This window comes from Heterodontus francisci, chromosome 16, assembly GCF_036365525.1.
Source record: "Heterodontus francisci isolate sHetFra1 chromosome 16, sHetFra1.hap1, whole genome shotgun sequence".
Taxonomy (NCBI): Eukaryota; Metazoa; Chordata; class Chondrichthyes; order Heterodontiformes; family Heterodontidae; genus Heterodontus; species Heterodontus francisci.
Genome location: NC_090386.1, coordinates 3,281,380 through 3,291,904, shown reverse-complemented (window position 1 = coordinate 3,291,904; position 10,525 = coordinate 3,281,380).

Here is a 10,525-nt window from a genome sequence, read left to right as displayed (position 1 = left end):
CTGAGCGTGACTGAGAGTGATAGAGAGTGATAGGGAGTGTCAGAGAGTATCAGAGAGTGATAGTGAGTGTCTGAGAGTGTCTGAGAGTGTCAGAGAGGGTCAGAGGTTGTCAGAGGTTGTCAGAGAGTGATAGTGAGTGTCAGAGAGTGTCTGAGAGTGACAGTGAGTGTCTCTGAGTGTCAGAGTGTGTCAGAGAGTGATAGGGAGTGATAGAGTGTGTCAGAGAGAGTCAGAGAGTGATAGTGATTGTCTGAGAGTGTCAGAGAGTGACACTGAGTCTCTGAGAGTGTCAGAGTGTGTCAGAGAGTGATAGAGAGTGATCGAGAGTGTCAGAGAGAGTCAGAGAGCGACACTGAGTGTCTGAGAGTGTCAGAGTGTGTCAGAGAGTGACAGAGAGTGTCGGAGAGTATTAGAGAGTGATAGTGAGTGTCAGAGAGCATCAGAGACTGATAGTGAGTGTCTGAGAATGTCTGAGAGTGTCAGAGAGTGTCAGAGAGTGTCAGAGAGTGATAGAGAGTGTCAGAGAGAGATAGAGAGTTTCAGAGAGTGTCAGAGAGTGTGAGAGAGTGCCAGACAGTGTGAGAGAGTGTCAGAGAGTGATAGTGAGTGTCAGAGAGTGACAGTGAGTGTCTGAGAGTGTCTGAGAGTGACAGAGAGTATCAGAGAGTGATAGTGAGTGTCAGAGAGTATCAGAGAGTGATAGTGAGTGTCCGAGAGTGTCAGAGAGTGTCAGGGATAGTCAGAGAGTGTCAGAGATTGATAGAGAGTATCAGAGAGTGATAGTGAGTGTCAGAGAGTATCAGAGAGTGATAGTGAGTGTCCGAGAGTGTCAGAGAGTGTCAGGGAGAGTCAGAGAGTGTCAGAGAGTGTCAGAGAGTGATAGAGAGTTTCAGAGACAGACAGAGAGTTTCAGAGAATCTCAGAGAGTGATAGCGAGTGTCAGAGAGTGTCAGAGATTGATAGAGAGTATCAGAGAGTGATAGTGAGTGTCAGAGGGTATCAGAGAGTGATAGTGAGTGTCCGAGAGTGTCAGAGTGTGTCAGGGAGAGTCAGAGAGTGTCAGAGAGTGTCAGAGAGTGATAGAGAGGTTCAGAGACAGACAGAGAGTTTCAGAGAAACTCAGAGAGTGTGAGAGAGTGTCAGAGAGTGATAGTGAGTGTCAGAGAGTGATAGTGAGTGTCTGAGAGTGATAGAGAGTGTGAGAGAGTGTCAGGGAGAGATAGAGAGTGTCAGAGAGTGATAGTGAGTGTCTGAGAGTGTCTGAGAGTGATAGAGAGTGTCACAGAGTGATAGAGAGTGTCAGACAGTGGGAGAGAGTGTCAGAGACTGATAGTGAGTGTCAGAGAGTGACAGTGAGAGTCTGAGAGTGATAGAGAGTGAGAGGGAGTGTCAGAGATTAATAGAGAGTAGCAGAGAGTGATAGTGTGTGTCAGAGAGTATCAGAGAGTGATAGTGAGTGTCTGAGAGTGTCTGAGAGTGTCAGAGAGAGTCAGAGGTTGTCAGAGGTTGTCAGAGAGTGATAGTGAGTGTCAGAGTGTGTCAGAGAGTGATAGGGAGTGATAGAGTGTGTCAGAGAGAGTCAGAGAGTGATAGTGATTGTCTGAGAGTGTCAGAGATTGACACTGAGTGTCTGAGAGTGTCAGAGTGTGTCAGAGAGTGATAGAGAGTGATCGAGAGTGTCAGAGAGAGTCAGAGAGTGATAGTGATTGTCTGAGAGTGTCAGAGAGTGACACTGAGTGTCTGAGAGTGTCAGAGTGTGTCAGAGAGTGATAGAGAGTGATAGAGAGTGTCAGAGAGAATCACAGAGTGACACTGTGTGTCAGAGAGTGTTAGGGAGTGTTGGAGAGTGTCAGAGAATGTCAGAGAGTGATAGGGATTGTCAGAGAGTGATAGTGAGTGTCCGAGAGTGTCAGAGAGTGTCAGAGTTTGTCAGAGATTGATAGAGAGCGTTAGAGAGTGATAGAGAGTGTCAGAGAGTGATAGTGAGTGTCAGAGAGTGTCTGAGAGTGACAGTGAGTGTCTCTGAGTGTCAGAGTGTGTCAGAGAGTGAAAGAGAGTGACAGAGTGTGTCAGAGAGTGTCAGAGAGTGACACTGATTATCTGAGAGTGTCAGAGTGTGTCAGAGAGTGATAGAGAGTGATATAGAGTGTCAGAGAGTGTCAGAGAGTGACACTGAGTGTCTGAGAGTGCCAGAGTGTGTCAGAGAGTGACAGAGAGTGTCAGACAGTATCAGAGAGTGATAGTGAGTGTCTGAGAGTGTCTGAGAGTGTCAGAGAGTGTCAGAGAGTGATAGAGAGTGTCAGCGAGTGTCAGAGAGTGATATAGAGTGTCAGAGAGAGATAGAGAGTTTCAGAGAGTGTGAGAGAGTGTCAGACAGTGTGAGAGAGTGTCAGAGAGTGATAGTGAGTGTCAGAGAGTGACAGTGAGTGTGTGAGCGTGACTGAGAGTGATAGAGAGTGATAGGGAGTGTCAGAGAGTATCAGAGAGTGATAGTGAGTGTCTGAGAGTGTCTGAGAGTGTCAGAGAGGGTCAGAGGTTGTCAGAGGTTGTCAGAGAGTGATAGTGAGTGTCAGAGAGTGTCTGAGAGTGACAGTGAGTGTATCTGAGTGTCAGAGTGTGTCAGAGAGTGATAGGGAGTGATAGAGTGTGTCAGAGAGAGTCAGAGAGTGATAGTGATTGTCTGAGAGTGTCAGAGAGTGACACTGAGTGTCTGAGAGTGTCAGAGTGTGTCAGAGAGTGATAGAGAGTGATCAAGAGTGTCAGAGAGAGTCAGAGAGTGACACTGAGTGTCTGAGAGTGTCAGAGTGTGTCAGAGAGTGACAGAGAGTGTCGGAGAGTATTAGAGAGTGATAGTGAGTGTCAGAGAGTATCAGAGACTGATAGTGAGTGTCTGAGAGTGTCTGAGAGTGTCAGAGAGTGTCAGAGAGTGTCAGAGAGTGATAGAGAGTGTCAGAGAGAGATAGAGAGTTTCAGAGAGTGTCAGAGAGTGTGAGAGAGTGCCAGACAGTGTGAGAGAGTGTCAGAGAGTGATAGTGAGTGTCAGAGAGTGACAGTGAGTGTCTGAGAGTGTCTGAGAGTGACAGAGAGTATCAGAGAGTGATAGTGAGTGTCAGAGAGTATCAGAGAGTGTTAGTGAGTGTCCGAGAGTGTCAGAGAGTGTCAGAGATAGTCAGAGAGTGTCAGAGATTGATAGAGAGTATCAGAGAGTGATAGTGAGTGTCAGAGAGTATCAGAGAGTGATAGTGAGTGTCCGAGAGTGTCAGAGAGTGTCAGGGAGAGTCAGAGAGTGTCAGAGAGTGTCAGAGAGTGTCAGAGAGTGATAGAGAGTTTCAGAGACAGACAGAGAGTTTCAGAGAATCTCAGAGAGTGATAGCGAGTGTCAGAGATTGATAGAGGGTATCAGAGAGTGATAGTGAGTGTCAGAGGGTATCAGAGAGTGATAGTGAGTGTCCGAGAGTGTCAGAGTGTGTCAGGGAGAGTCAGAGAGTGTCAGAGAGTGTCAGAGAGTGATAGAGAGGTTCAGAGACAGACCGAGAGTTTCAGAGAAACTCAGAGAGTGTGAGAGAGTGTCAGAGAGTGATAGTGAGTGTCAGAGAGTGATAGTGAGTGTCTGAGAGTGATAGAGAGTGTGAGAGAGTGTCAGGGAGAGATAGAGAGTGTCAGAGAGTGATAGTGAGTGTCTGAGAGTGTCTGAGAGTGATAGAGAGTGTCACAGAGTGATAGAGAGTGTCAGACAGTGGGAGAGAGTGTCAGAGACTGATAGTGAGTGTCAGAGAGTGACAGTGAGAGTCTGAGAGTGATAGAGAGTGAGAGGGAGTGTCAGAGATTAATAGAGAGTAGCAGAGAGTGATAGTGTGTGTCAGAGAGTATCAGAGAGTGATAGTGAGTGTCTGAGAGTGTCTGAGAGTGTCAGAGAGAGTCAGAGGTTGTCAGAGGTTGTCAGAGAGTGATAGTGAGTGTCAGAGTGTGTCAGAGAGTGATAGGGAGTGATAGAGTGTGTCAGAGAGAGTCAGAGAGTGATAGTGATTGTCTGAGAGTGTCAGAGAGTGACACTGAGTGTCTGAGAGTGTCAGAGTGTGTCAGAGAGTGTTAGGGAGTGTTGGAGAGTGTCAGAGAATGTCAGAGAGTGATAGGGATTGTCAGAGAGTGATAGTGAGTGTCCGAGAGTGTCAGAGAGTGTCAGAGTTTGTCAGAGATTGATAGAGAGCGTTAGAGAGTGATAGAGAGTGTCAGAGAGTGATAGTGAGTGTCAGAGAGTGTCTGAGAGTGACAGTGAGTGTCTCTGAGTGTCAGAGTGTGTCAGAGAGTGAAAGAGAGTGACAGAGTGTGTCAGAGAGTGTCAGAGAGTGACACTGATTATCTGAGAGTGTCAGAGTGTGTCAGAGAGTGATAGAGAGTGATATAGAGTGTCAGAGAGTGTCAGAGAGTGACACTGAGTGTCTGAGAGTGCCAGAGTGTGTCAGAGAGTGACAGAGAGTGTCAGACAGTATCAGAGAGTGATAGTGAGTGTCTGAGAGTGTCTGAGAGTGTCAGAGAGTGTCAGAGAGTGATACAGAGTGTCAGCGAGTGTCAGAGAGTGATATAGAGTGTCAGAGAGAGATAGAGAGTTTCAGAGAGTGTGAGAGAGTGTCAGACAGTGTGAGAGAGTGTCTGAGAGTGATAGTGAGTGTCAGAGAGTGACAGTGAGTGTCTGAGCGTGACTGAGAGTGATAGAGAGTGATAGGGAGTGTCAGAGAGTATCAGAGAGTGATAGTGAGTGTCTGAGAGTGTCTGAGAGTGTCAGAGAGGGTCAGAGGTTGTCAGAGGTTGTCAGAGAGTGATAGTGAGTGTCAGAGAGTGTCTGAGAGTGACAGTGAGTGTATCTGAGTGTCAGAGTGTGTCAGAGAGTGATAGGGAGTGATAGAGTGTGTCAGAGAGAGTCAGAGAGTGATAGTAATTGTCTGAGAGTGTCAGAGAGTGACACTGAGTGTCTGAGAGTGTCAGAGTGTGTCAGAGAGTGATAGAGAGTGATCAAGAGTGTCAGAGAGAGTCAGAGAGTGACACTGAGTGTCTGAGAGTGTCAGAGTGTGTCAGAGAGTGACAGAGAGTGTCGGAGAGTATTAGAGAGTGATAGTGAGTGTCAGAGAGTATCAGAGACTGATAGTGAGTGTCTGAGAGTGTCTGAGAGTGTCAGAGAGTGTCAGAGAGTGTCAGAGAGTGATAGAGAGTGTCAGAGAGAGATAGAGAGTTTCAGAGAGTGTCAGAGAGTGTGAGAGAGTGCCAGACAGTGTGAGAGAGTGTCAGAGAGTGATAGTGAGTGTCAGAGAGTGACACTGAGTGTCTGAGAGTGTCTGAGAGTGACAGAGAGTATCAGAGAGTGATAGTGAGTGTCAGAGAGTATCAGAGAGTGATAGTGAGTGTCCGAGAGTGTCAGAGAGTGTCAGAGATAGTCAGAGAGTGTCAGAGATTGATAGAGAGTATCAGAGAGTGATAGTGAGTGTCAGAGTGTGTCAGAGAGTGATAGGGAGTGATAGAGTGTGTCAGAGAGAGTCAGAGAGTGATAGTGATTGTCTGAGAGTGTCAGAGAGTGACACTGAGTGTCTGAGAGTGTCAGAGTGTGTCAGAGAGTGATAGAGAGTGATCAAGAGTGTCAGAGAGAGTCAGAGAGTGACACTGAGTGTCTGAGAGTGTCAGAGTGTGTCAGAGAGTGACAGAGAGTGTCGGAGAGTATTAGAGAGTGATAGTGAGTGTCAGAGAGTATCAGAGACTGATAGTGAGTGTCTGAGAGTGTCTGAGAGTGTCAGAGAGTGTCAGAGAGTGTCAGAGAGTGATAGAGAGTGTCAGAGAGAGATAGAGAGTTTCAGAGAGTGTCAGAGAGTGTGAGAGAGTGCCAGACAGTGTGAGAGAGTGTCAGAGAGTGATAGTGAGTGTCAGAGAGTGACAGTGAGTGTCTGAGAGTGTCTGAGAGTGACAGAGAGTATCAGAGAGTGATAGTGAGTGTCAGAGAGTATCAGAGAGTGTTAGTGAGTGTCCGAGAGTGTCAGAGAGTGTCAGAGATAGTCAGAGAGTGTCAGAGATTGATAGCGAGTATCAGAGAGTGATAGTGAGTGTCAGAGAGTATCAGAGAGTGATAGTGAGTGTCCGAGAGTGTCAGAGAGTGTCAGGGAGAGTCAGAGAGTGTCAGAGAGTGTCAGAGAGTGATAGAGAGTTTCAGAGACAGACAGAGAGTTTCAGAGAATCTCAGAGAGTGATAGCGAGTGTCAGAGAGTGTCAGAGATTGATAGAGAGTATCAGAGAGTGATAGTGAGTGTCAGAGGGTATCAGAGAGTGATAGTGAGTGTCCGAGAGTGTCAGAGTGTGTCAGGGAGAGTCAGAGAGTGTCAGAGAGTGTCAGAGAGTGATAGAGAGGTTCAGAGACAGACAGAGAGTTTCAGAGAAACTCAGAGAGTGTGAGAGAGTGTCAGAGAGTGATAGTGAGTGTCAGAGAGTGATAGTGAGTGTCTGAGAGTGATAGAGAGTGTGAGAGAGTGTCAGGGAGAGATAGAGAGTGTCAGAGAGTGATAGTGAGTGTCTGAGAGTGTCTGAGAGTGATAGAGAGTGTCACAGAGTGATAGAGAGTGTCAGACAGTGGGAGAGAGTGTCAGAGACTGATAGTGAGTGTCAGAGAGTGACAGTGAGAGTCTGAGAGTGATAGAGAGTGAGAGGGAGTGTCAGAGATTAATAGAGAGTAGCAGAGAGTGATAGTGTGTGTCAGAGAGTATCAGAGAGTGATAGTGAGTGTCTGAGAGTGTCTGAGAGTGTCAGAGAGAGTCAGAGGTTGTCAGAGGTTGTCAGAGAGTGATAGTGAGTGTCAGAGTGTGTCAGAGAGTGATAGGGAGTGATAGAGTGTGTCAGAGAGAGTCAGAGAGTGATAGTGATTGTCTGAGAGTGTCAGAGAGTGACACTGAGTGTCTGAGAGTGTCAGAGTGTGTCAGAGAGTGTTAGGGAGTGTTGGAGAGTGTCAGAGAATGTCAGAGAGTGATAGGGATTGTCAGAGAGTGATAGTGAGTGTCCGAGAGTGTCAGAGAGTGTCAGAGTTTGTCAGAGATTGATAGAGAGCGTTAGAGAGTGATAGAGAGTGTCAGAGAGTGATAGTGAGTGTCAGAGAGTGTCTGAGAGTGACAGTGAGTGTCTCTGAGTGTCAGAGTGTGTCAGAGAGTGAAAGAGAGTGACAGAGTGTGTCAGAGAGTGTCAGAGAGTGACACTGATTATCTGAGAGTGTCAGAGTGTGTCAGAGAGTGATAGAGAGTGATATAGAGTGTCAGAGAGTGTCAGAGAGTGACACTGAGTGTCTGAGAGTGCCAGAGTGTGTCAGAGAGTGACAGAGAGTGTCAGACAGTATCAGAGAGTGATAGTGAGTGTCTGAGAGTGTCTGAGAGTGTCAGAGAGTGTCAGAGAGTGATACAGAGTGTCAGCGAGTGTCAGAGAGTGATAGAGAGTGTCAGAGAGAGATAGAGAGTTTCAGAGAGTGTGAGAGAGTGTCAGACAGTGTGAGAGAGTGTCAGAGAGTGATAGTGAGTGTCAGAGAGTGACAGTGAGTGTCTGAGCGTGACTGAGAGTGATAGAGAGTGATAGGGAGTGTCAGAGAGTATCAGAGAGTGATAGTGAGTGTCTGAGAGTGTCTGAGAGTGTCAGAGAGGGTCAGAGGTTGTCAGAGGTTGTCAGAGAGTGATAGTGAGTGTCAGAGAGTGTCTGAGAGTGACAGTGAGTGTCTCTGAGTGTCAGAGTGTGTCAGAGAGTGATAGGGAGTGATAGAGTGTGTCAGAGAGAGTCAGAGAGTGATAGTGATTGTCTGAGAGTGTCAGAGAGTGACACTGAGTGTCTGAGAGTGTCAGAGTGTGTCAGAGAGTGATAGAGAGTGATCGAGAGTGTCAGAGAGAGTCAGAGAGTGACACTGAGTGTCTGAGAGTGTCAGAGTGTGTCAGAGAGTGACAGAGAGTGTCGGAGAGTATTAGAGAGTGATAGTGAGTGTCAGAGAGCATCAGAGACTGATAGTGAGTGTCTGAGAGTGTCTGAGAGTGTCAGAGAGTGTCAGAGAGTGTCAGAGAGTGATAGAGAGTGTCAGAGAGAGATAGAGAGTTTCAGAGAGTGTCAGAGAGTGTGAGAGAGTGCCAGACAGTGTGAGAGAGTGTCAGAGAGTGATAGTGAGTGTCAGAGAGTGACAGTGAGTGTCTGAGAGTGCCTGAGAGTGACAGAGAGTATCAGAGAGTGATAGTGAGTGTCAGAGAGTATCAGAGAGTGATAGTGAGTGTCCGAGAGTGTCAGAGAGTGTCAGGGATAGTCAGAGAGTGTCAGAGATTGATAGAGAGTATCAGAGAGTGATAGTGAGTGTCAGAGAGTATCAGAGAGTGATAGTGAGTGTCCGAGAGTGTCAGAGAGTGTCAGGGAGAGTCAGAGAGTGTCAGAGAGTGTCAGAGAGTGATAGAGAGTTTCAGAGACAGACAGAGAGTTTCAGAGAATCTCAGAGAGTGATAGCGAGTGTCAGAGAGTGTCAGAGATTGATAGAGAGTATCAGAGAGTGATAGTGAGTGTCAGAGGGTATCAGAGAGTGATAGTGAGTGTCCGAGAGTGTCAGAGTGTGTCAGGGAGAGTCAGAGAGTGTCAGAGAGTGTCAGAGAGTGATAGAGAGGTTCAGAGACAGACAGAGAGTTTCAGAGAAACTCAGAGAGTGTGAGAGAGTGTCAGAGAGTGATAGTGAGTGTCAGAGAGTGATAGTGAGTGTCTGAGAGTGATAGAGAGTGTGAGAGAGTGTCAGGGAGAGATAGAGAGTGTCAGAGAGTGATAGTGAGTGTCTGAGAGTGTCTGAGAGTGATAGAGAGTGTCACAGAGTGATAGAGAGTGTCAGACAGTGGGAGAGAGTGTCAGAGACTGATAGTGAGTGTCAGAGAGTGACAGTGAGAGTCTGAGAGTGATAGAGAGTGAGAGGGAGTGTCAGAGATTAATAGAGAGTAGCAGAGAGTGATAGTGTGTGTCAGAGAGTATCAGAGAGTGATAGTGAGTGTCTGAGAGTGTCAGAGTGTGTCAGAGAGTGATAGAGAGTGATCGAGAGTGTCAGAGAGAGTCAGAGAGTGATAGTGATTGTCTGAGAGTGTCAGAGAGTGACACTGAGTGTCTGAGAGTGTCAGAGTGTGTCAGAGAGTGATAGAGAGTGATAGAGAGTGTCAGAGAGAATCACAGAGTGACACTGTGTGTCAGAGAGTGTTAGGGAGTGTTGGAGAGTGTCAGAGAATGTCAGAGAGTGATAGGGATTGTCAGAGAGTGATAGTGAGTGTCCGAGAGTGTCAGAGAGTGTCAGAGTTTGTCAGAGATTGATAGAGAGCGTTAGAGAGTGATAGAGAGTGTCAGAGAGTGATAGTGAGTGTCAGAGAGTGTCTGAGAGTGACAGTGAGTGTCTCTGAGTGTCAGAGTGTGTCAGAGAGTGAAAGAGAGTGACAGAGTGTGTCAGAGAGTGTCAGAGAGTGACACTGATTATCTGAGAGTGTCAGAGTGTGTCAGAGAGTGATCGAGAGTGATATAGAGTGTCAGAGAGTGTCAGAGAGTGACACTGAGTGTCTGAGAGTGCCAGAGTGTGTCAGAGAGTGACAGAGAGTGTCAGACAGTATCAGAGAGTGATAGTGAGTGTCTGAGAGTGTCTGAGAGTGTCAGAGAGTGTCAGAGAGTGATAGAGAGTGTCAGCGAGTGTCAGAGAGTGATAGAGAGTGTCAGAGAGAGATAGAGAGTTTCAGAGAGTGTGAGAGAGTGTCAGACAGTGTGAGAGAGTGTCAGAGAGTGATAGTGAGTGTCAGAGAGTGACAGTGAGTGTCTGAGCGTGACTGAGAGTGATAGAGAGTGATAGGGAGTGTCAGAGAGTATCAGAGAGTGATAGTGAGTGTCTGAGAGTGTCTGAGAGTGTCAGAGAGGGTCAGAGGTTGTCAGAGGTTGTCAGAGAGTGATAGTGAGTGTCAGAGAGTGTCTGAGAGTGACAGTGAGTGTCTCTGAGTGTCAGAGTGTGTCAGAGAGTGATAGGGAGTGATAGAGTGTGTCAGAGAGAGTCAGAGTGTGATAGTGATTGTCTGAGAGTGTCAGAGAGTGACACTGAGTGTCTGAGAGTGTCAGAGTGTGTCAGAGAGTGATAGAGAGTGATCGAGAGTGTCAGAGAGAGTCAGAGAGTGACACTGAGTGTCTGAGAGTGTCAGAGTGTGTCAGAGAGTGACAGAGAGTGTCGGAGAGTATTAGAGAGTGATAGTGAGTGTCAGAGAGCATCAGAGACTGATAGTGAGTGTCTGAGAGTGTCTGAGAGTGTCAGAGAGTGTCAGAGAGTGTCAGAGAGTGATAGAGAGTGTCAGAGAGAGATAGAGAGTTTCAGAGAGTGTCAGAGAGTGTGAGAGAGTGCCAGACAGTGTGAGAGAGTGTCAGAGAGTGATAGTGAGTGTCAGAGAGTGACAGTGAGTGTCTGAGAGTGTCTGAGAGTGACAGAGAGTATCAGAGAGTGATAGTGAGTGTCAGAGAGTATCAGAGAGTGATAGTG